The sequence below is a fragment of the Perna viridis genome, chromosome 4 (assembly GCF_037379345.1).
Source record: "Perna viridis isolate PV_CMFRI_1.1 ecotype Kerala chromosome 4, ASM3737934v1, whole genome shotgun sequence".
Classification (NCBI taxonomy): domain Eukaryota; kingdom Metazoa; phylum Mollusca; class Bivalvia; order Mytilida; family Mytilidae; genus Perna; species Perna viridis.
In genome coordinates, this window is record NC_142448.1 from 32,223,501 (window position 1) to 32,250,781 (window position 27,281).

Consider the following 27,281-nt stretch of genomic DNA (forward strand, 5'->3'; position numbering starts at 1 on the left):
CAAAATGGATTACCATGCTATGAAGTTCAATATTTGTCATTTGTGTCTTCTTCAGTTTTTTCATAACTATTTCTATTTAAAACAGGCGCGTAGCTGCCGTTAGGCAAAAAAGCTTTTGCCTGCACTTAATTTTGTCAATTTTGTATTTTAATACATCCAGGAGAGGCATAAATGATGCTCTAAAACGCTATCTCCGCGGAGCTTGGGGGGGGGGGGCGTCGCCCCCCTGGACCCCATACCAGGGCTCCGCCTTGGACCTGCTGGGGGCCTTAAGCGGCCCCCAGACTCCCTGCCGTAATTTTGCCTACACTTCAATTTGGCCTCAGCTACGCGCCTGTAAAATGTCAATCGTATAGATGTGTGCTGTACACGTGTTTCAAGGAATAAATTCACTTTAGCAGCACAACATTAAAGAATGATTGTTAAATTTTTGTCAATCTATAAAGAAGTGCATTGTTTTGAATCGACTGAAAAAAAATCGTATCAATTTTAAACAAGTAAATCGACAAACAAAACAACATATGGTAAATTAACGTCTATGTCAACCAATCAGAAAAGACGTTACATCCAAAATTGAATTATTTACATTTGATTTTATTATATTCCATTGGTACAGCTGAGGGTAAATTTTGTTTTAACTTTATTCCATAAGTACAGATGAAGTTACCTTTCAAGAACATCAAAGTCCTATGGATGTATATTCCATATAGCCTACAAAGATAATCCAGAAAGAATTATAATAGAAATCAATTAGAAGTGTGATTTCTATTTCGTTTTGGATTTTAAGATAAAAGCCATTCTTATCCTTGTGTTTTTAAAATAGCCATAAGCTTTGATATTAATTGACATAATTACTTTTGGAAAACACAATTTTTTTTTACCAAATCTTGTATTAAATCGCATATGCTCTGATTTTGGATAAAAACTTAAATAGCATTAAGTATGAAAATATTATTTACTCTTTGGTACATAGACGTATGTACACTTTTGGACGCCTTTGACGAAGATAATATACTTTCCCGTTGTTTTCGTGCTTAATTCTCCTTCAGCTTTGATTGATGACATCACAATTTAAATTTATATTGTTTCATTGACGTCAAAAGGCTTTTCGGAGACAAATCTGGGGTCATTCGGAGGAAGTTGACAAGTGTGAAATCATGTATTGTGTAACGTATGAACTTGTGGTTCCGTTAACAGGTCTGCACACCTCTCTCTGAAAAATGACTTTTAGCAAGACATTCATGGATTTATCCAGTCATAAAATCTTTTTCAAAAGTTTATCCTACAACAGCTTACACACTTTCAACCACGCCCTAAATGCTCGCGATTTCACGGGTGTGCTCTAGTAGTTTTTTATTTAAAATGTCTCGTTTCATGTAACACATACAACATCGTAACCATTTGAAATAGACTGAGTTTTGTACTTCCGTGCAGTTTTTCCAAAATGGCGGATAGGTTTATGTTATATTTCTATTTGGTATCCCGATGAGCACAAAGTGATTCCTTTTAGTTGGGGTTTACACTTTACCTCGGGATTTCCTGGCTTTCTTTATCTTTTATTAAAACAAAAAATGTTTTGTTGTCGAGATACTTCAAAACTTATTGTAATTTTTGGAACTTTAATTTCTTTTATTGTTTTTTTTTGGTGCATTTCGGGTGTGAAACAGTGCGTTTTATCAGTTCAGTAATTTTGTTATTATCTTTCATTTATACCTCACTTGTTCAATCATTTGCTGATATTACTTTGAAAGAAACTTTCAGTGCTTTTTCTTTTCAGAAAAAAAAAGAAATCGATACAATTTACAAAACAAAGTTCGGAGGGTGTAGTATGATACGAAAGCAGATTTCAAACTCTGAACATTTGGACAATAATGAACACACCATTCAATCTTGATTCACGATGGAACTCCTATTGCATTTCAATGTTTGACACATGATAAGAATTTGTCCAGAATGGAACTTGATTCAGGCGCGTAGCTGAGGCCAAATTGAAGTGTAGGCAAAATTACGACAGGGGGTCTGGGCCCTCGTATAAACATTTCTGTTAATTACTATTACACAGTTGGAATTTAATCAAGGCTTTTCCTTATGAAACATTTTCAAACCAGGGACGTGCATGCTTGGTCACGAAATCTTTCTTCGTTATCATTGAAAAGTATTTATTACAAATGGCTTAGGACAAAAAATAGGGTAAAACAAATAATCATGGAAATATTAACCGAGCAAAATAACACAGAAGGCGCAGTTCCACCAGACAGTGTGCTGAAAAAGACTGCACTAATAGGTTTCAGGTAAATATTGTTATGGATTCCTAGACTTGATTGTTGCCAAACCCTATCATCATTTTTTAATCGAGTCGGTTTGTTGTGATTCTTCCATATATGATTGATTTTGCGTTACCAGCAATGCCACTTTGAATAGCAAAAATGCAGTCAGTTTATGGTGCTGGCCATTTTTTAACAGTAGTTCTGAAAATTATTATTACAATTAAGCTTACTTGAGCTTACTTGAGCTTTCTGTACTTTTTAGTTTGAATTCTCATATTCAGAATGTCCGTACCTAGGTTCCTAGGTTTATATATACATGCGAGACACCTACCTTTCATATCGTAGAACTTGAATCAGCAGGTGGTTTATGTCTTTATACATAAAGTTATTTGGATGCTTGGGATGTAAAAAAATGACTTGATTTAATTGGCCGTCAAGATGAAATTTCTAACCCTTGAAATGTTAATTTTTCTATTTGAGACTTTCTTTGGTAAAAATAAATGAACTGGGACAATAAACGAACACAAATATAATGCGCTCGATGTACACTAATATAAATTTTGATTTTAAAAGTTTAATTATGACAAGTCTAAATGTTACCGGCATAATTTCTTACCGTATATCCTCATCCAGCTTTCACAGCAATCAAACATTTCACTTTTCACTGGTATCATCAGCTGTTGATTTTTAGACCTTTGACTATACCCATATACATCAGGACAGAACCATTTTTGTACACTATCGCTGATGTTTACAGATCTAGCGAGATCCATATTCATGGAGTTGTTTATCTATCATGATCATCAACAGTTTCACAATGAAAGAGCAGGCGTGTGTGTTTACTTCACATGCTAAAAAAAATAGGGTCGGTAGGTCGGATTTTTCAAAATTTATTTTTGGCAGCCATTGTTTTTTAATACGATAAATACCAGTACCGGTGACGGAAAAAACAGGAATTTCCGGAATTTCAGAAAATTGCCGATAAAAAAGTTAGGGACGATGCGATAAAATTAGGGTCGGTCGGGTGACCGTAATCACATATTTTTTAGTCGATGATTCTATCATTTGATGTTGTTTTAACACTGGCATCTCCGTCTTGTAAGACAAACTTGATACCGAAGTAGCCTTCATTGAGAATATTTCAAACATACCATTTTTTCTAACGATTCTTACTTTAGGAAATAATTATATATATATATAATAATAATATATATATATATATATATATATATATATATATATATATAATTATATATATATATAATTCAACCACACAAGAACCTTCATAAAACATTAAAAAATACAAGAAAACCCCATATTTTTTTCTCAATTGAAGATACGACCATGAAATAAAACAAAAGATACAAGTATTTTGGAAACGTTTTATAAATGATATAAGACGGGTATAATTTTGCTATTAGCGTATTAATAACTAAAAGCCAATTGAACTACGTAATTAAACTATGATCTATTGTTATTATATACTAGGCAAAATCATAAGAATGTCCTTTTAAAAACTACTTCTACTTATAAAAATTTACAGAATTCACTTATAAAAACTTAAATAATTTTATGATGCAGGACTTAGGGCACTGCTTATACGACTTTCAATTACACGTCGCTTTAACGTAGTTTGATGTAACAACGTTCTAACAATTTCATTGCATATCTTAAAAGGGTTATTATAATAGTTAATCTAAGATTTTAATTATATTTTATGTGTATAATTTTGATAATGATTTCATAATTGCTCTCATTAGCTGGACATTTGCTTAACTTTTCCGTTTAGTTAACAACATTGACTCATCGATGACCTTATATTTTAAATTTTAATTTGGTTAATGTTTGGTACAACATTCAAATTTACAACTTAAGTTATTAGGCTTTCATGACATTGCTGTTGTTAAGGAGCAACCATTTGATTTTTATGAGGGGGTGGGGGCTATAATTAAATTTTAAAGAAAGGCAGAATAGGTGCATATGGTAAAAAAATCCTGGATGACCATTCTGGTAGAAAAAAGGCAGGATGCATGACGGACTGGAATCAAAAATAAAAAGTCAGGATAGTCTCAAAACAAAAACATATATCCAGGACGAAAAATGTGATCCTAGCCCCCCCCCCATAAATGGTTGCTTCCTTACAAAACAAAACATTGCTTTGCATGTTCATCTGAGCATTTGCTTTTCTATAAAAATGTTAGTAAAGAACTTTTTACCTACGTAAGAAAACCTTCTTACTTTACATGTTTATCTTTTACCGTTTTATTACCTTCTTATTATTTAATTATTATCTAATTACAATATAATATTGTTATATTGAAATATTAAAATGCTAACAAATGCACACTTTAAATTAATGACGTCATTTTAACATCAGTATTTGCACTTGCCGTACTTTTAACTTTTTTTTTAAATTCTGCATGAAACTATTTTTTATTACAATCTTCAGAAATAAATTGTTTGATTGCCCGGTGATAAATCGGCAAATTTTGTAAATTGTATGTTAAACAATCTAAAATTGATTTGGAAAAATATGCAAGCTAAAAATACTAGTCTAAACATTTAAAAAAAAATTAATTATTAATATAATATTGGGCAAATAAGATCTTTTGCAGCATCCTTAAACACAGATTACTTATGCTATTGACAAAAGAGGTTTTCATGCCCCACTTATCCTCTTTGAATATAAATATTGATAAATTGTTACTCCCGATCCTTCACGATGAAATACAGGCTAAATCTTTTTTGTGCGCGTCTTAGTTATGTATTATATTCATATGTTTTGTACATTTTGCTGAAGGAAACCATTTCTATGTATTTAAACAAAATCCTTTTCATAATAAGTAATAATCTCATCGCCATTTATAACAAATCTAATAACCCAGTTTAGATAAACTTACCAAAGAAATGAACTAAATTTCAAAATGTCATTCTTGACAGTTTTGCGCGTGTTTATTTGACAAGGAACGTATACATCGAATTATACTTCAAATATGATTTTATGTATAATTTTTTAATGTTTTCTGTGAAAGATTGTCATTTTTCACTTGAAGGGGAACACTATATAAAAGAATGTCCGTAGCATTTCACATTTTAAGCAATACGTATTTTTTTGCCGACACTAACTGGTACCTTGCGAGTTAACACTGACAGTTTATATCATCGATTGATATTTTTTTTGTTAACAACAAAGACTAAGTTTAATTGTCAAATTGTATCACTTTTCTCAATAAAACCTGCCCTGCAAAAGCATAAGGAGATTGTCAATTCAATGTTATTATTGATTTGTTAAACTAAAAGAATATTTTAAGCCACCAAGACGCAGCACGCTAATTCCCGCGAAGTTGCATTTAGACTTGAAAAAAGAGTGATTTGATTGATGAAAAAGTTAATGAATTTTGTCGATTTCCGTAAAGCTTCTCCCTACCGCATAGCTTTGGTACTCAATTGCTCAATGGATTTTTTAAAATGTAACAAATAATTTGAGTATAAAAATGTGCTGGTCTATAGGTGGTAAAAGAATTATTCGGCGTTCAAGACAGCATGGATGATTAATGACTGACAAAATAAATTTTAAGTATTAAAAAAATAAATTAGACATTCATGAGTATTAGTGGTCTCAAGTATTAAAAAAAATATTTCACTGACTTGGTTGAAGCTTGGCGAACAAGTTTGTATTACTTTAACTTAAGTATATATATATATTGTTCTTTGTATTACTTCATTCCACAGATTTTCGCTGTATTCGTAATTTTACAACACTCCTATGTAATTGAGAAATTGCTCGAACCAGTTCTATCGTTTAGCTTTAGTTTGCTTATTATGTGTCATGACTTGTTCCTGATGTAATAAGGTCTTTGAAAAAAATATTAACTCCCTTTTGTAATAAAAGTACTCTCACTCATTACAAACATCGTCTTTTTACTGCATTTTACCCTCACCCAGAAATAGCTCACGTATTTTAAGTGAACATGCAAACCCATACAACTCTTGTTTTTATAATGATAATAGTTTTCATTTTATTGTCGAAATTAAAAGTATGAAAAAAGGAGTTTTGATACAAATTAACCCAATGAAACACAACATTATATACATTAAAAGCTTCAACGAACAATTAAAAATGTGTTTAAGTTGTATTGGTCTTTATTAAAGCACCAAAGTTTCATTAATTGTGTATTCCTTTATTGGGCATTCTGCATTTCACATATATTTAACTATTATTGATATACTATTACACGAACTATTTTGCGTGAACTTCATAATTCAAATATGATTTATTTATAGTGACACTCATATGCCGGTATCATTTAACTTTGATCTATATACAGCCCTATCCTGAGACCATTTTCAATATGGCATTTGATGCCGATTTCAAAACTTTAAAAAATAACAGTATTAGCTCAACAAATTCACAAGGGAACTTTTCGGTTTATTTGATTGATCAGAGTACAAAAATAGTATCATTTACCTTTTTAGGATTTTTTTTGGCGCAAAAATGTTTTGTAATGCATTAGAAGTTTGAGTTATATATAAGCTGTAGCAAGGCATAATAAAAGACCAAAAATTCAATTATCAACATCCTTTTTTATTAATGTTATAAGAAAACTTACTATTCATAGACGAGAACATTTGTATAAAAAATATAAAATGCATTTAAAGTATCACAGTTTCTACACAACTGATGTACATGTGAAACAGGCATAAACGGGAAAGAGATACAGGCTTTTTCTTATTTTATAAATGGTAAACCAAAGGGTAAAGCAACAATATGTTTTATCAAATAATTTTTGTTTATTTTTTTAAAAATTGGAACTGGAAATAAGTCTCAAATAATGATAAAGTATGTTTACGGATCAATACTTTTACAAAACTTTTAGTGTGCTTTTTTTTTTTAAATTCTGCTTGAACTTGCGATCAATATGTTGATTCTCCGTTTTCTTCCCACTTTGCTTATAGTTATTTCTGTGCTTTCATGTTCGGAATATGTTTTTTAGTTCACATAAAACTGAAATAAAACATTCTTCTATCACTGTACTTCACGAACCTATGATTGCAAAATTACAATTTAATATGATATCTTAATTTCAAACACCTTATTTACATTTATCATATGTCTTGGTGAATGCCATTAGACACAAAAAATAATAGTCTTGTTTCCTGTTACTAGCAAGAAAAATAGCATAGGTAGGAAGGGATTTTTTTTTATTTTTCAAAAACATTTTACAATTCGTTAATGGGGACACAATCTAGACTTTTACATACATGAGCCAACATGGCCATAAAATGTTTATGGTGGGCACAAAAAAGTAGGGTAGGTAGGGTAGCATAGCAAGAAACAGAAATATTATTTGTTTTGCCTTATCAAAACCGAGGCTGTTTTGTTTTTTTCTTTTTTTCCTAAGACTACAAAAGTGGTTTTACAAAACAACAATTCGTGATTAAAATATAAAATGGTCAACTTAGCAATGAATTTTCCTTTTCCAATATAATATTAAGATAAGCCAAATTAAACATTTTATATTATAACTAAGTTTTAAACTTTACAACCGACCGCGTGCTTGGTGTTCAGGTTAACGATTACTATGCTGGCCTCTTGAAACATTTAATCATATCCGGTTTATTTCTGTTTATTTCCCACTTGACCTTTGGGTTAAACCGGATTATAAAAGCATGGACGCACTGTATGTTAAATTTAAAACCTGAAATGGGGCAAGATAAATAAATGAAGTTACCTTGCATTAGTAATTTTTTTTCAAGACCGAGGAGAATATATTTTCATTTAAGTGTCTTCATTTATTTTTTAGAATTAAAAAGATACCTCACAAAACGGGTCACAATATCGTATCTTCAGAATAGTTTTGGTATTACAGAAGTCTTAATCACGCGGTTCTAAGAAGAAAAAAATGCACAAATTAAAAAAGAAACCAACTGAATACTTACACAAGTGGAAAAAACAAACCATTACAAAACAAAAACATAAATCCAAACAAATATTTTTTTTTCTATTTTTTTCTATTTTTTTGTCATTTGTTTGCGTTTCTTTGTTATAATTTAGCTTAGTCTTAATTTCTTCCCTCGTAGCAACTTAAGTTTGGTCGTAAAAGGTAAGTTTAATTATCAATTTAACGATTTTCTTCAGTTAAGTACAATGTTTGTTATCTATTTTTGGTCTTGCCAAAGGAAATTTTTACAATTTATGAATTACATATGATTTAAAGAAGATTCATGCATGGAATACTTCCATTTAATGAACAGTTTTCTAGATAAGTGAAAAAAAAACTAGATAATATTTCTGTACATTATGAGGGTACCATACTACAAGAAGAAGCACCATGTAAGATATAATGGAGCGGAAGTTCTTGGACAAAACAATGTTGGAAACAACAAAGAGACAACAAATGAAAACAGTACACACAAAGATATGATTAGCATAAACACCACTAAAAGCCGAGGGTGAAACTCAGCATCTAAACAATACACTGCAAACTAAATTCCATACATGGATATAAAACACCACACTGTTTTGTGCGCAAAACTCTACATTATACAAATAAATTGCAACTCCTCATAGGCATCTAAACGATGAAGAGACATACATAACACATCAGATTTTGTAAAAAGGACAGAAATGTTGATAAAACATTTAAAAAGAAGTGATATCACGAAAGATGAACTGGATAGTACATTAGTTGGTTTTGGTTTTTAGAAAAAAAATCATGGTTTTATCGAGTTAGCAAAGAAAATATTTTTTCCGAAAACAAATTTAAAGCATCCATTAAAAGGTTGTCAAATGAGTATGTAAAGTAAATTAGAAAAAGAATGAGTCATGCTATATGTATGTTCCGTTGATGTATATTTTCGTGGACTATATGTGATGGAAGATTGGTAAACACTAGCACAAACAATCTTTACTTATTGTAAACATTTGTACTTTTTAAATAATATTTAACTTTATGTCTGTTTTCTGTATTCCTACAGTTTGTACCAATTCGCTATAAAAGTATGATAACGCACGGGAAACAAGCACAATTTTGTCTACAACATAACAATTGTAGAACCTCATGTTAACTTGGACATTGCTATGTGAATAACGTTGCTAAAGGAGGAACTAGAAACATATCATGATCCAAGCATTAACTACGAAACCATCATATGAACGATTTTGAACACTCAAGTTACAAATATAAAAGCAACCTCTACCAATTTCTGGTAAAAGTTAAACTAAATTTACATTATAACAATTTTTAATGGTTTTTTAAATTTTTAGATGTAAAATGATGAGAGGTGTGTATTTTATGAACAAGTAGAAATGAAAATTACAGTATAATTTAATTGTACATCAGGTATTAAGTTCAAGGAAAAAGCATTAGTAGCATTATAATTAGTAGTTATACCACGTAACACTTAGCGATTTCCCTTTTATTCGATTGAAGAAAATGCTCGCTACACCACAAAAGTAACACCTATATTTTGAAAAAAATTTCACCTTTGGTTATTACATTGCAAACTTTTATTTATCATCCTTTTCTTTTAATTCAAATATATAAGGTATTGACTTCTGTACTTTATTTGTTGTTTGATTCCGTGGAATAGAATTACATAAGATCATGGCTTGTAATGTGTTTGCATTTTCTCGCAATTACAAAATTTTACTGCATTTTTCCATATAATAATTTAAACATTAACAATTATACGAAAATTAAATTAGGTATATCGTGAACTTAGTATATACATATATAAAAAAAACTTTGCAAATATACAAATTAGTATAGAATATTTGGTCATTAGAAATGTAAGTGGAAAATATTTAACAAAAATTCTATTTGGATGATTTTTTTTCTACAAATTGCTTGTGCATTTATTATCTCCGTGACATATCTTAATATTTCATTATCATATCTTATCTTCAAACTATCAACTTGTTCGTAGCCTTAACCAAGAACAAAGAGTATATTATACATCTGTATGAAAATCTAAGACATGGTTGTAATATTCAAATAGGAAAATTATAGATATTCAGAAAAGCGAATAAGAAAATAGTTGATATTTTGCTATACCATCGCAACATTCAAAAGGTCCTCTTATATTCCAAGGAAACCCTATTTAATTTCTTTATTCATGCACACCACTGAGTTTCAATACAACCGTTCAACTGAAAATCTTGATTTGCTTGTACTTTAAAATATGTTTTATTATGGTCGCCCTGAAAAAAGCATTATCTTGCACATAAATCCTTTTGGAACAATTTGCTAACGTGAATGCCCATTTTTCTATAGTTGGATTTATTATACCTGTCTTTTTTATTCTTTTTATTTAAAATAATTATCTCCCCTTTACAAAATTTACATTTAAGAGTGTAGAAAACGATTTTATTCTTCTGGTCGAGTTTAAACTTTTGTCATTAACAGTTTTTTATATATGTCAGAAGTAACTAACATATTAGCATAAATCAATATCCTTATACAGTCTACCTAACCTAATACATCATTGTTTGCCTAGCAAGATAGACGTGTCCTAAATTATATTGGCATTTATATACTGAACAAAAAACCTAGTTATGTATGCCGCCAGCTGGTTCGATGTGGAGGCAAAAGGTCATATGTTCTTTCTATTACATATCATTTGTGCGTGACTAAAGAGTAACGCAATCACTGGTTGCTAAGAAGTAGACAAGAAAAATGGCGAATTCACTACCTTTTTATCTGGTAGAAAAATCCACTATAATTCATCATTGAATGGCATAATCTCCGAGGCGAGTAATTACATCCAAACGAATGCACAATAACACTTTATGCAAATACACAACACGTTTACAGATAGAATGCAAACTTTATCCAAAATGTCAACATAATGAAAATTTAAAGTGATCTCAATTGGGTTTTGCGAACCCGTTGTTATCTACCCATCCAGTCATTGTTTTGACGAATGCAGCGTATTATATTGTACAAATAAAGTGCTCTAGGTCTCAATGGTAATACACATAATTACATTACGCTTGGCTTGTGTATTTACATTATCTGACATACATTCCTCATGTTCTTAACAGATCACACTTGAATCGTTTTACAGATCAATTATCAATTTATGACTATACGAGCTCCAGTATTTGATTGGACAGCTCTGGATTTCATGTTACAAGGCGGAGCCTTGATCTGATATATTACCAATTTCTTGTCAAGTTCTTGACATATTTAGGTCAACAGATAAATACAACCACTTGTACATTGATTTTTTCATCGTTCTTTTTTTTAGACTTTTTCCCCCGACACATGGGAGGTAATTAACTGGTTAATTCGGATATGTTTTTAAAAAACCGAGGTATAGTGTAATCGTTGTTTGCCATCGATTTACCTGTCCGAAAATTAGGACAATGGCAAGTAAAACAACATATCTTTGATAGAGCTTTGAATGTAGAGTTCAGATAAAAACGGGTTTCAGTGATCTTGACTAGTAACATGATCTTACATATCTTTAAAGTTAAATTCGATTCCAGTAGTTTTCAGAAAGATATCGTCGCCAGTCTTTGACATCATCAGTTCAATAAACCCACGTTATTTTAGATAGGTCTTAGATAGGGCCTTTCTATACAAAAGTTTATATATTTTTTATATGTTATTGAAATGTCACATATATACATTGGATTTCGGTAAAACAATATCCAAGCATAAAATCAGAAAGACTATTCGGAGTTCACAGAATCCAATGACTTGACCAAAACAAAAATTGAAAACAAAAATCAAAAGTCGGTCCGTTCGGTAACAAATCTTTGAGAATGACCTGCGATAGCTCGAACTCGTCAGCCAAACGGTCAGCTTGGGTCAAAACAGATATGAAAAAACTGAAACCTTATCATTTATCATTAAGTCTTCACTAATTAGGCAGTTTTAAACAAACGCAGTACTAATTGAAGTCGGCACAGTAAAAGTATAAAAGAACAATTAAGGAACTCGAACTCTGAAAGTGTGTTCAACATTCGAAATGTTCCCTTTGGTTAACTAAACATTCAATTAATTTGACTCGTTGAGGCTATTCGAATATTCTCTAAGTTTTAGATCTACCTGCTTGGGCATTCAATGTGCTTTTCATATAAGAATACTTTTAACATATTGAAGAAAGACAATATAATTATGATAATTAGTAAAGTTAGTCTTTCAGAAATATTGGAACAAAGTAAAATAATATAGAAAAGTTTCAAAACAAGCACTTTGCTGCGTTTATAGTATACCTGGATATTTTTCGGTGACTCATTATGATGAAAACGATGAAGCGGCTATTCATTTTTTTCTAGTAATGCAAACCAATGGCCTCTTTATGAACAAAATCATAATGCATTTGATTGCGCTGTAGTTTTATATTCCTGTTTATTTGTTGAGAATGAACACGGAATTTAAAATTACAGTATAAACAATAAGATATTACCAAAAACTCTTGTCATATAATTTTACAAGGATCGAAGGTTTTTTAATCTTTCTTTTATCTGATAACCACTGTGCGACACACTACGGCTTGTACTAAAGTCTCGGTCTCGATTTGTTTGAACAGGAAATTTTACTGTAGAAAACGCAAAGATCGATTCGTGTTTAGTTTGCTATTTCCGGGTCTGTAAAGCCATCAGACTTTTCTATTTTGAGTTATTACCAAACTTGTTATACATGTACTCTGTTAATAGTTAAGGTTCATATTTATCGTGTTTCGTTGAACAGATATAGCCTTTATATATACTTGTTTATCAACCCTTTCAAAAGTTACAAGACTGATTTACTAATCCTCTTGGTAGAAGCTAAAACATACTACAAAGTAAATTTAGAATAAGATTTCAGTATAAAAAATATCAGATTAACAAGGTTGGCATCATATTTGTTCACAGTAATTGACTCAATATTATACAGGATCTTTACAAAACGTTATGAGTGCCATTGTTTTCATTAAATTTTAATAATACTTTCTCTTCTTATTGTTTCATTTTAATCAAATTACACTTTTTTTTATAAACCTTTCCTTATGCATAAATGAAAACAGTGCATTAAGAGACAGAATTCTTAGAATAGAGAAAATATTCAACTTTTGTCTCGGTGATCAGATATGAGACGTGAATGAAAATCGCACATTTCGATGATTATCTTCGTCACATTGTTACCAAAGAATTTGAAATGTAAAACACTATAGTTTGTACAAGAACGTAGCGTCTTTCATTTCATTTATGCGAGGACATATCTCATCTTATTTTCAATTCAAAAGTACACATATTTTACTTTAAACTCAAAAACTACCCGCGTGGTTGCCGAGGTTACTTTGACTATTTTGCTTAGCTAAGAGTCTGAGCATGTATAAATGATAATAATAATAATAATAATAATAATAATAAGAATAAAGAAAACAAAAACAAAAACAAAAACAAAAATCTTTTTCTATCAAAATGTCTATGATTGCTCAGACCATGCGCATTTTAACCGATATGGTACACTCATGTTCACAAGTGAAAAGTTGCTCTTCGTAGATTTGTTTTGTATAGAACTGGATATAACCTCATATCTTCAGATATTTAAAAAAATGTTATGAGAGTGGAAACATTTTTATTTTTGTACCTTCAACTACTTTAAAAAAGAATTTAGTCACCAAAATATTGGAGCATGACACAAAATCAAAGATAACATATCAGAAATACCACAACGCGCATAAAAAGAAAAAAATGCAAAGTAATATATAAAATTCAACCTTAACATTCAGATTTATGTAATATAATCTATTGTAATGGAAGTCATTAAATTTGTTTATGAAAATAAAATAATCGAATCGTGCAGTACTAAAAGACAAGAGATGACCGCTCTACTGTAACCCTAAATGGTATCAGTGTGGTGGATGTTTTTTACTGAAGAATAAAATATCCTTCTGTAGTATAACATGGCATCGTAACCGTAAAAAATATCAAAATATCGTCTTGTGTTGAATGTTACGTTGATCGTTTGATTCGTTATGTGATATCATTTGTGACAAACTATATTTAAAAAGTTATATTAATGGTATATACAATTCTGTTTTATGCCATCTAATGGAAACATGAATAGGTCTACAAAAGTAATCAACTAGGAGCATGGACCAGGTGCACTGGTAGGGTAAGCGTCATTTGCTTTTTCCAGAAACATCCGCCGAGTTGCTCATAAGAAGTCAAGTCCGGGATAGACCAAAGAGGAAAGGAAAACTTTGAATAAATCGGTTATCATGGTGCAGATGGATACACCGTAACGATCTACGAGTTCATGATCACGACCATAAAACTTCTGTAGTGATGACGTCAATCTTGAAGCAAAATAACCCTGTTCCAGAAGCCTATTTGTAAGGAGTAAACAAAAACGTACGTATTTACGGCAAGCTCCGGCGTAGCGTATGAGTTGTGATATGAAAACCATACGCAGGTGCTGAAGAAATACGGAATGAAAAGCCTTCGCGTTTGTCATGTTATTCGGTTAGTAACTTTTATTTACCATCGATCTCTTGTAGGTCAAGATATGAGGCTGACTTCACAGTATCTGTAGTATCCTTTATCCCAATTTTGCGATGTATAAAATCTCCAAAACTTGTTTATTGTTTGATTTATGAGACTGTCTGCAGTTTGTTCAATTGAAACTGATAAGCGTCTACAATTGCTTATATGCCATTTTCTGTCTAATTTATTTGTTAAAACACCAAAAGAAAAAGAAAATAAGATGTTATAATTGCCATGGATTTTTATTCCAGAAGACTTACAACGTTTCCTGCGTTTTGATAGTCTATGGCGCATTCGATTGTTGTCGTTGAGAATACAATTTGAAAGTTGGGTCTAGAAGAAAGGAATGTTCCATTGAGATGTACTTTAATTGTTTGTGGAATATTGAGGTACAGTGATTCATAACATTGGCCTGTGTTTGTACTTTGTACTCAGCCTAGGAAATCCTCTTTTCATATATAACAGTGAACAACTATATTTATCACGAAATATATTCTAAATAACACCAGGGTCTGGTATCATAAACCATCTCAAATCTTTTCTCAACTCAAATTTCGATGAATCAGATCACTTGAAATTGAAAATTGAGAAACACAGGACTTGAGGAAATCTCTTAGGAGTACAAAACATGGGATTGCAGTTAAAGCGAGATAATTCTTGTTTCTTAGCAGTAACAAACCAATTTCATTATTCTATACGCATACATTATAGTTATTGTAATTGTAAAAGACACAGCGACCCAAATTAGTATGCCATTTGTTTTAAATGAGTATTCATTGATCCTCAATGTCGCATCAGGAAATATGCCCGAAGATTTTAGAACCCCCCCCCCACCTTTTTGTAAATTTTGTTATTTTCCCCGAAATTTTAGCATGAAAGAGTAATCGAGGGAACCACGATTCGAAGGGAAATCAAAAGAATATACTGGTATTCCAAGGATAAAACTAGAAAGGGAAAATATACACACACAACAAAGACTATAAAATTACAAAAATAACAACTACCAAGAAACAAAACAAATAAAAACCAGTACTCCACTGAAAACTTGAGATTGCAGACTCCTGCTGTATTTTATGATATATTTAAATATATCGTTTAATATATTTAAACGAGCAAAATTTTCGACCAACTTTTGACCTTCTTCAATCCTAGGCATAATGTAAGTGTATAGGGTGGTAATTATCGTGAACACAATTCACGGCATCATCGAGTGAATACTGTAAACGTTAAGATTTTTGCAGTTGCTAATTTTCACGGATCAAAATATGATTAGCGTTATAAAGTGTTATAGAACTATTTCGCGGATACTATTTTTCGCGCCGTTCTGTTCACTGCAAAAATAGCGAAAATAAGTACACGCGAAAATTAATACGTTTACAATACATTTGACTTAAGAAAATTATTATCGAACGTAAAATATTAAAACACAAATTTGAGGCGGTCTTGAAATTTGTGAGAAATGCAACTACAATCATAAACAAATACTCTAAAGAAAATAAACTATACAAGCATGAAAGAACTTAATGTTCTTTATTTATTTCATGTGGGTGTAAGGCACGGATTGATTGATTGATTGATTGTTGGGGTTTAACGTCCGAGCAGCAATATTTCAGCTCTTTCAGACGATGAATATGAAATGGATGATAAAATGAACATGAAATGATGATGAAATGAAACAAAATGGATGGGACACATGAATAATCGGGTCGAAAATTTTGATTGCCACTAGAAAAAGGGAGGAATGGGTAAGGTCGGGCAATTCAGCCTCCTGTGGCGGAGCGCAAAGGTTCTTACTCCTATTGAATACCACAGCAGGGTTCTTTAACGTGCGAGGAACGTGACATCTTTCCCAACACGGTGCACCACTATGGTTTGCGGTAAGATTTTCCGTATTATAGCCTGACATCCCCAGCATGTAACACACCAGGGGTACCCCATTCCACCACCTGGGGCACACATCCCAGTTGCTCTGTGAGCAGAGCGCCTAGCCCCCGGCTTGGTTTCTGAGCACTATATAGTCGCCTTTTACGACAAGCTTAGCGCTGCTGCAGGCATATTCTTTTAACACCCGGACCTGCACGGGGCGTAAGGCACGGAGTTCTTTTATCTAAAACCCTTCCCGTTTCAACCTGTGTGGATCGTTTGAGATCGTGTTCTGTTCCTTGATTGGTATTTTCAGTTTGTTGAAATCCTCGAGATCGTGGTTTGGAAATCTGAAATGTTGACTAATTGGAAGTAAGGGCTCTTTTGTTCGGTAGCTCCTGTGGCCATGCAAACGTTTGTGAAAAAGGTTGTTTGGAATCGCCAACATATTGTAGATCAAAGATAGGATTAAGGACATTTGCACTCTTGCAGTGTACGTTACAAAATATTTTGTAACGTTTCCCAGTTACCGTGCTAGTGAATGTTGACAACTGGTGCATCTGCTTGCAGCATTTACAACACTTGTCACCGAAGGAGCGACTTGGATTCAAGCTTAGCTTAGATATTTCTGCCCGTACTGTCACATAACGCAAAGTGTCTGTCTGTCTGAAAGCAATCATAGGTGGCTCACAAGTGGTAGTTTTTTGATAACGGTGGTATCTAAGGACACAAGGAGTTATTTTACATATTTTCTTCGCCTTGTACTGTAACAAGCTACTTTTGGGATGTTAAGAATTTTTCGGAAACCTTCTTAAATAGTGCTATACTTATACCCATTTCTTCTTAAATTGTTTTTAGTCGATTCAAACGGCCTTTTAATGTTTTATCGTTGGAATAAATGCGCTTTAGCTTAAGAGCTTGACTAAATGGTATACTTTTAGTCAGGTGCAAACTGTTCAAAACATAATTGATCTTACTGAAACAGCAATGTAAAGAACATCTTAAGAAATCAACTACAACATTCAACCTTTTATGAAAGTCATAGAAGAAAGAATTCCCAGTCTATGAGCATGAAACCATCATTTAGCGTATTGATGATATCACAAAAACACAAAACCAGGCCCTTCATAATGATAATAAAAAAAATCTACTGTGATGGTATGTCGTCTACTAACGTTCCATCATCTTGGACACAAAGCATAAGACGCAACAGAAATTTCAAACGGAGATGCAAACCTGAATGTCAACCATCTAATACGGTTGTAAATATTTCTTCCCATCAACTTACTAAAGATGAGACATCATTACTATCCACGAGTCTTAACTTCTGCCCAGATCCAGGTCTTGTCAATGAACCAATCTTGACCGACGAACTCGACAACTTTGAAAGGAGTCTGAAGAGCAAGGAGTACTTCGGCTTAAAGGAAAGTGAGAAGGAAAATGAGAGTGATTTAGAGAATGAAACAATTATCGGTTTGGGAAGAAAAAATAGTGAGTCCCTAAAATAAGCAAGCATTTAACGTTAGAATCTTTTATAAATAATGTAAAATCTGACCTGATTAAAACTGTTAGATTGAATACTGATAGTCATGACAACTTGCAACAGGTGAGCGCACTGCTCTTCAAGACCTAAGAACCAATGAACCAATTAATAAATCATAATAAAGCCTGCAGACAGAGGCAGTGCAGTAGTGGTCATGGACAAATCCGCTTGCATTCAGGAGGCCGAGCCTCAATTTAAAGACGCCCGTTTTTATACTACACTAAACGAAGAATACACTAAAACATTTGCTGATGAAATTAAAAAGTGAATTAAACAAAATGTTACAGCGATAGCTACGTCAACCATTTTAATAAACCATTGTCACTACTCATTCGACATTTAAGGTTGTAAATAAAGTGATAATGAATGATTTATAGAAACAATATTGCATGCTTATTAGATTGAAATTGCTAAATATATACAACCTATTGATTAAACTTGATCCTTTAGATCCTTGAGTTTCATACGCATGATCAGCTGGAATGATGTCACTAAAAAAATTCACGTTACAAAGTAATGAGGAAATGTTGTTAAATTTAGCTGAAAGTTATATGGCAAGTAAGCTAAAACGGATTTGAGAAAAAGCTAAATTTGTAGTTAAAGCGGAATAACTCTTATTTTTAGCTGGTAATTTAGCAATCATTGCAACAGTAGGTACCGGTCTCAGTATCGTATTAATTTTCCCATAGACTTCTATAGTGAAGTACATATTATTAGGATTTTTTTAAAAAATATGTTAATTGATTCAATAAAACTTTCACTTATGTAGCATTTCTAAGGACATGTGAAAACATAATTTCACGAAGATTGGACAGAAAAATAGTCTTGAACTATAAATAGCCATTAGTAATAGGTACCAGTATCGTATTGCATATCCCTGAGCGGGTGTACGTCAAAACATGGATGCTATAAAAATATAGTTTTTCTTTTTTTCTTTTTGCCTCTCTACAAACTAATGTTTTGTCAAAAGGTATGAACAATGACTTAAAAATAGAGCAAACATCACACTGTAAGATGAAGAACTTTTTAAAAAGAAAATCTAACATAATATCATAAAAATGTTCAACTGGAAAGGTTGGTTTGGTGAGTGCAAAACGAAAGTGAAAGTAGGGAAAATGGCTATTTATAGATCAAGACTACTTTTCTGCCCGATCTTCGTGGACTCACTCTATTTTCGTTGCGGGAAATTACTTTTTCACATGTCCTTAGAAATGCTACATAAGTGAAAGTTTTATTGATATTTTTTTTTTAAATCCTAAAAATATGCACTTCACTATAGAAGTCTATGGGAAAATTAATACGATACTGAGACCAGTATCTAACAGCTGCGGAAACCCCCAATGTGAGTTATAAATCATTTGCTGAAAATGAATATACCTAGAATGGGCAAACTACCTTGTTGCAGGATTATACAGATGCCACTCAACTTTGTTGTCTATCTGTCTGTGCTGCTGAAATTCATTAATTTTATTTACATATTTACGAATATCTAAGGACAAAGAAAAAATAAAAACAAAACAAAACATAAAACAAACAAACAAATAAGAATAAAGAAGAAACTCGCCACACTCTTAACTTATACCGGTAGTAAATCTTGTCTATACAGATAATCAGTAATGCAAGTATCCCCATTTGACATCAATTTCCTATATATTCCCTGATATAAATCAACTGCAGCAAAACATTAACATTCGTTTGAGCCCTGTTTAAGTTTTTAAGGATTTGTTTTGCGAATATCAATTTGCCGATTTTGTTTTTATGATAAACCCTTTATGACTTTTTGAAACATTGCTCTTTTTCATTTTTCAACATCTTCCTACATGGAACATGCGCTGTACATTCTTTGCATCTATGTGTTGAAAATGATGTATTTTAATTCGATTACTTGAATATGAAAAAGGAGAGTATTCATACACATGGAAAACAAGGCTATACTACCAAATAAGCTGACTAACATTTATTTATAAAAAAACACCAATCTCATTAATGATATTTTAATGATACGCGCATTATCATCCTTTGTATAATTAATGAATGATTAATGGCCAAAATGTGATATTTTAACAAATAGGTCACGGTGGAAGTGTCAATTTTCTAAAATAGAGTTACCGGAAAACAATAATAATTTAAATTAATATTTCAGCTTTCATATAGTATTTGTCGTAAAATTCATAACTGGTCACGTAATACGAGCTCAAAGGTTACTGCCATATATATATATATATATATATATATATATATATAACATCTCAGAATGTGACGATTTTATTCGCTACACTGCTCCATCGGATCAAATTGATACAGGGAAGATAACGTAAACGTATAGAAAGTTCTAATAAATTCCCAACGATGTTAGAACTGTCAAATTTGTGAAGCAAATTTTTGTCGTTTCCTCCGCGGGACTCGAACTCGTACCGCTGTAACATCTATGGCAACACCGCCTGCACTAAGTACAGCGCCCTACATCACTTGGCCAGCTAGACTATATAAAATATAGCTTTCGCTGGCCGGGTCATTCCTCCTCGTAGGATTAATCTAGGGCAGTAACTTAGTACACGATGTATGGTAGTACGGGTCAGTTCATCTAGGTGTTATTATGTAGGATAAAGGATCAAATTGATGATGCATGTCACCACAAATCAATATTACACAACATCTCAGAATGTGACGACTCTATTCGCTACACTGCTCCATCGGATCAAATTGATACAGGGAAGATAACGTAAACGTATAAAAAGGTCTGCACAATTCCCAACGATGTTAGAACTGTCAAATTTGTGAAGCAAATTTCTGTCGTTTCCTCCGCGAGACTCGAACTCGTACCGCTGTAACATCTATGGCAACGGCGCCCTAGACCATTCGGTCAGCTTGTTTGAAGAAGAACCTCTTATCAATAGTATAAGAACGAATTACTCACGAAGTTATGACTTCAAGATCCAAACAAAGTATAAACAAGAGGTACTCTAAGCAAATTATAGAAATAGAAAACTAAATTCAGCAAATCGTTAATCAACAACCTGTACCTTATTTCTAGGTATTTTCAGATTACTTGATCATAACCCATAATAGTTAGCAAGGGCAGATTCAGGCAGAGGCATGGCGGGCGTGCGCGGGCCCCTAAAATTTGCAAAGCATGGGTTTTCAGGGATAGATTTAGGCGGTTTTAGGTCGAAACTTTAATTTTTCGCTACGTTTACCACAAAAAATATCTACATTACACCCACTCTAGAAGGATATTAAAAAAAATCACCTAAAAAAAGTGTTCCCCTCTCTTCGCTCGGCAAAATCTTAACTGTGTGCTCCCCAACCCCCCACTCCAAATGTTACACCCTGGATCCGCCCCAGGTTAGGTCACATCGGTCAGATGATGATCGGTGATGGATTAAGCTTCCATTAAAAATGGTTTTGGTTTTGAGCACTTCTTGTATCCAATTAATTTTTGGGGGCATTTGGTCTTCCTATGTTTTTTTTATTCTAATGCTGCTGTTAAGAGTTTACTTCTTAAAACATGTGTGCAGCACATCGAAATTTGCATTAGGTAATTTTGTATTTCAGAATAAGATTATTTAGGACATACTTTTGATAATATTTTGGGAATAATATGCTTTGTCGTTCTCTTTAAATTGACCCATCAACGTTCACCATCAGCGGTGCAAAAATTGAAAATAATTAAAAAACAAAAACAAGTAGAAGGAATCCGTATTAAATTGTTTTCCCTCCTTCTTTCTTTAAGTTCACCCCTCCTCCAAATGCCAAAATATTAAATTCTAGTTTAATTACAGCCAACGTTGGGGAATTGTATGTACGCAATCAAAACATCGATTTAAAAAAAGACATAGCTATAGTTTTTATTTTACATCTTGTTTTTGTGGATATTAGGTATAATAATTAAATATTACTTTCACCAAACACGTTTTTGTTTCAAGAGTCATGTGTATCTCAAAAACGCAAAATTCGAATATTTACCAACGTGGCAATCGAGGTCAAGTCTCTATTTAAGGAATCGGTATTTAGAAATAAAACTAAAAATAAATCTTACAAATCAGGTTAAATGTTTAAGATTAGGAATATTTCAATATACATTATTGTTACCATAACTATGTATTTTGAAAAATAAATCCAAAAGCTAAAATGTATTACTAAAAAGTGAAAAAAAAAAAAATTTCCTAAAGTGTTCCGGTACTTGACGGAAACTTTTCAAAATTGTGTAGAATATTTGTTTCCTTATTGAAAGGAAATATACATCACTAATAATTTCCTTTTGTCTGAATGGACCAAAAAACCTGTGAAAATACAAAAATGAATTAGGTTATAATAATACAATGATTCAATATTTACATAAGAAATAAGAGATTCACACGTTTTATGAATGAGAGCATATAACGTTTTTACACATGGAAATTTTTTAAATATAAGTTAAATTCTATAAATATAAAAGAAAATGCATTGAACAATTTTTGTCTGTGAACATAAAGTATTATAGTTTGTTGTTACTTATATACTACTTTCATCAAGCACATACATACTTTTTCAAGAGTCAAGCGCACCTTCTAATTGCAAAATTCGAACAATGTGGTAATCGACGTAAGGTCTCCATTAAATGAAATCAGTTTTCAGAAATAAATACTTACCTTAATACTAATCCTTAAACATCTGACCGAGTTGTCTCATTTAAACTCAGTTTTTTTTTCATTTAACAATTTCTAAACAGTTTTCAGAGAGCTATACAAATTACATTTTGTAAACGTTTATAATAATTTCATAAAATATTGTTAACAAGTGGGGGTCATTTTTCCTTGCAGGGTTATGCATAATAATTTTCACTTTTTTACGGGTACTATTTGTTTTTAAATGTTTAATGTTTGCAGCGCTGGGTTTTCAGCCAGAACCATCGGTTAATTTACACAATGACACAGTGAAATGAACTTGAAATGGATAGGCCAATTTATTAAAATTCTGTTGTTCGTGCAGTGCAGAAGACATTTCATATTATGAACAAAACCAAAATCAATCATAAATCTTCCGTACAGTGCTGCGAACGGCTACGATTTTTCGAACTCTACTGGGCCTAGAGCCTAAAGAGGGTACACGGCTATATCATATGTCAATGGAAAGATAAATCAATGTAGTGTTTGAATATCATTCTTTTCTAACTGAAAATTGGTAAAGTTTTCTGCTATTTTGCATTAATTAGAGGAGGGGTCAAAGATCAATCGACCCTAATACACTTTGATAAGTGTTTAAGTGAAATGGTTCGTTGTAGGTATCGGAGAACAAGTAACATGTTAAGTTAACAGGTATAGAATTTCAAAAATGTAAAAAAGAACTTTTTCCGACAAACGTTGACTTTTTAATTACAGAACAAAAATGCCCCTAAAATTGGTTGCATTTTAGTGCATTTTCAATAATTAAGAGATAATAAGACACCGTCGACTATTACAATATATATCTAAATATTCTTCACTGAATAACAAATAAAACAAATACAAGTTCTCGATTCGATCTGCAACATGAGCTTTGCGAAATGAATTTGAAGTTGCAAATTTTCATATATTTGAATTATTAGTTGTACTAAAATTGTATCACACGGACTAGTTTCCGGACTGTTTTACGAACAGAGACACATGTAAAGTATTGAGTCTACCTGAGGTTTTGATATATATTTTTCTACATACAAAAATCATACATATTATACATAAAATGTTAAAGATTAAAACATGAATCAGGGATTCTCAAACAAAAAAATGCGACTAGGGAGTTCATGATAAGACTGGATTTCGTAACAAATTTTGAACTTTGCATGGAAGCATGTGCAAACATGTACATGCATGTCACAATATTTATGTCTTATGATGTTTAACTGTGCGCCAGGCTGGTGCTTGCAATGAAATATCCTCTGCAGTGGCGGGTTCCTTCTGTGGAAAAGAGGGTGCCGGCCGGGGTTCCTCAGAAAAGGGTGTGTAGGTACCAGTATCGTATTGCATATCCCTGAGTGGGTGTACGTCAAAACATGGATGCTATAAAAATATAGTGCATTTTCTTTTTGCCTCTCTACAAACTAATATTTTGTCAAAAGATATGAACAATGACTTATAAAATAGAGCAAACATCACACTGTAAGATGAAGAACTTTTTTAAAAGAAAATCTAACATAATATCATAAAAATGTTCCACTGAAAAGGTTGGTTTGGTGAGTGCAAAACGAAAGTGAAAGTAGGGAAAATGGCTATTTATAGTTCGAGACTACTTTTCTGTCCGATCTTCGTGGACTCACCCTATTTTCTTTGCGGGAAATTATTTTTTCACAAGTCCTTAGAAATGCTACATAAGTGAAAGTTTTATTGAATCAATTTACATATTTTTTAAAAAATCCTAAAAATATGCACTTCACTATAGAAGTCTGTGGGAAAATTAATACGATACTGAGACCTGTATGTGCTAGGATATAATTTACCATTTTTTGTCCATTTTACACATGAAAATGGCAAATTTTTCAATAAAAAGGTGGGTGCCAATCCCATGCACACCCTCTGGAACCGCCGCTGCTCTGAACGGATTATACTAAACGTTGATATAAACAAACCAGATTCCCTTTAAAAATTCGAACGCAAAAAGAAGAAAGGAGTTCAGACGCAATAAAAAAACTTCTCAAAAAGATCCAGTTTTAATAGCCGTATGAATAGGACACAATGGTAACATAGTTCTTACAGAATATTAGTTCAAAGTAACATCATTGTACAGGCAAAGGGCAGATCAAGAATATTAAAAAAGCATACTTGATGTCTTTTAAGCAATGCCAGGGTTTTCCCTCCTTCGTTCAAACCGGAATGACATCATTTATATAAGGACAGATCGACGGGCGCTTAAGGGAAAGAAAAGAGAAAATGCGTTGTAATTAATATCCTACCAATGAACCTGGTCCAAACCCCCGTGTTTTTTTTCTTTAAATTTATGTATGTTATTCTTATACTATTTTTGTATTTTGGTGCTTTGTCTTGGTCTTGACTATGAATATCCTATTTTTCATTCCAATTTCCTCAAATGAACATTGTTGAGCGCTCGATTATTAAACAACAGAACAAATATGTCAGACTTTTATCCATCTGCTTAAAATGCACTTAAACTATTGATCATGTCAAAAAATAAGTTACTTTGGATAATATTCATGTTTTTCTGTTGTAACAACAGGTCGGAAACACAACAGGTTGCCCGGAAAATGATTTCGTGTTTAATGTAATAAGTAGTTTAAATAAGATATGTGAAAATTTGCAACTATAAACACATTTTGTAAAGCTCATGTTGCAGATCGAATCGAGAAGGTTGTTATTCAGTAAAGAATAATTAGATATACATTGTAATATTCTTCGGTGTCTTATATCTCTGAATAATTGAAAATGCACTAAAATGCAACCATTTGTAGTGGCAATTTTGTTCAACTTATGTCGAAAAAAGTTCTTTTTTACATTTTCGAAATTCTAAAACATGTGACCTTTAATTGTTTCCTAATACCTACAATAAATGATTTCACTTAAATTACTTATCAAAGTGTATTTGGGTAGATTGATCTTTGACCCTCTCTAATTATGCGAAATAGCAGTAAAAAAAAGCCTTTTTTCACTTTGATAAGTACGATATTCAAAGACTACATTGATGTATCTTTCCATTGATATATGCTATAGCCGTATACCCTCTAGGCCCATTGATATATGATATAGCCGTATACCCTCTAGGCCCATTGATATATGCTATAGCCGTATACCCTCTAGGCCCATTGATATATGCTATAGCCGTATACCCTCTAGGCCCATTGATATATGCTATAGCCGTATACCCTCTAGGCCCATTGATATATGCTATAGCCGTATACCCTCTAGGCCCATTGATATATGCTATAGCCGTATACCCTCTAGGCCCATTAAACTCGAACACTTTTTGATACCTGTCCACAACACTATTAATAACCTTATTCAGAGAACTTGAAAATTTTAGAGAAACATAAATCGCTTTATATATAAATATCATAGTTTCTTAATATCTATAAATAGGCACAGTTTCTTCATTAACATATTTTCAGAATTTTGTTTCCTATTTCAACAATTTTGATTTTGTTTACTTCTTGTTTAGGCTTTATTTTTTTTTAAAAATTTGATTGAAACGTATTAATTGTAGAAAATACATATATAGAATGAACAACAGTAACACGCTAAGACTCAACAACAAGCATCAGTAAATGGACCATGTATTAACATTCGTTGATTTGCATTCTTGTTCATTTTTTTTTAGAGATTTGGAAAAAAATAAAATATGAAAAATAAACAAATGGAAAAACAGATAATTTGTATGTTAGTATGAATATTAGTTTTAACACTTGCACTTCGTAGGTATTTGGTTTTAATGCTGACAAAGATTTTATACTATAACTCATGCGTTATGTCAGTGCTTGTGGGAACTATGGGGAGTTTTTTGCACCGAGCTAGACTTCTGGAATAGGGTTATAATACTGAAAGATAAAAGTAAACACTACAGAAGTTTTATGGTCGTCATAATGAACTCATAGATTGTTATGGTGTATCCAAATCGCTGCACAATGAGAAGCGATTTGTTCACCGTATCATATTTTCCTTTTCTCTACCCTCAAGTCTACCCTGCACTTGATATTTAATGATCAACTCAGAAAAATAGAGGACGCTTACATTACTGCTACATCTGGTCTAAGCACCCCGTTTTTAGTGTTACGGTAGTCCGTCCGTATTACTAATTTACTCTTCTTTCTTTGAACGTGTTATTTTGGTTATTTTGTGTTCTTTTTTATGTGTATCTATTTTCCCTGTCTAGACTTAGAACATATTATTTTGATATACGCCCCAACCTTCGTTTCCTCGATTACTTTTTTCCATTAAAAATTTACCCATGTCTTTTCAATTCCATACTTGAAAGACAGCAAATTGATAGTTGTGTTTACTAAAAATGTTCTTAAAGTTGTAAATATTATCGATAAAGACTTTAATACCAGTATTGTTATTCAAATCAAGATGTTTGACAGTTAACATGCATAGAAGCTGGTTCTTTGAATCCATTTTTAATGACATTTTTTTATCTCTATCAGAAACAAACCCAAGTCGCA

At 32.2% G+C, this 27,281-nt stretch overlaps 1 long non-coding RNA gene across 2 annotated transcripts; it reads left to right on the forward strand.

Moving 5' to 3' along the window:
• The first annotated feature begins 621 nt into the window (after positions 1–621).
• Positions 622–15,340, forward strand: LOC148619781 (uncharacterized). Of its 2 annotated transcripts, none has more exons than XR_015921650.1 (3): positions 622–684; positions 1,778–2,291; positions 15,003–15,340. It is a non-coding gene; the product is annotated as an uncharacterized LOC148619781 (long non-coding RNA). The 2 variants fall into 2 exon arrangements; XR_015921651.1 differs by lacking the exon at positions 15,003–15,340 and adding an exon at positions 9,246–9,867.
• Positions 15,341–27,281: the final 11,941 nt, after the last annotated feature.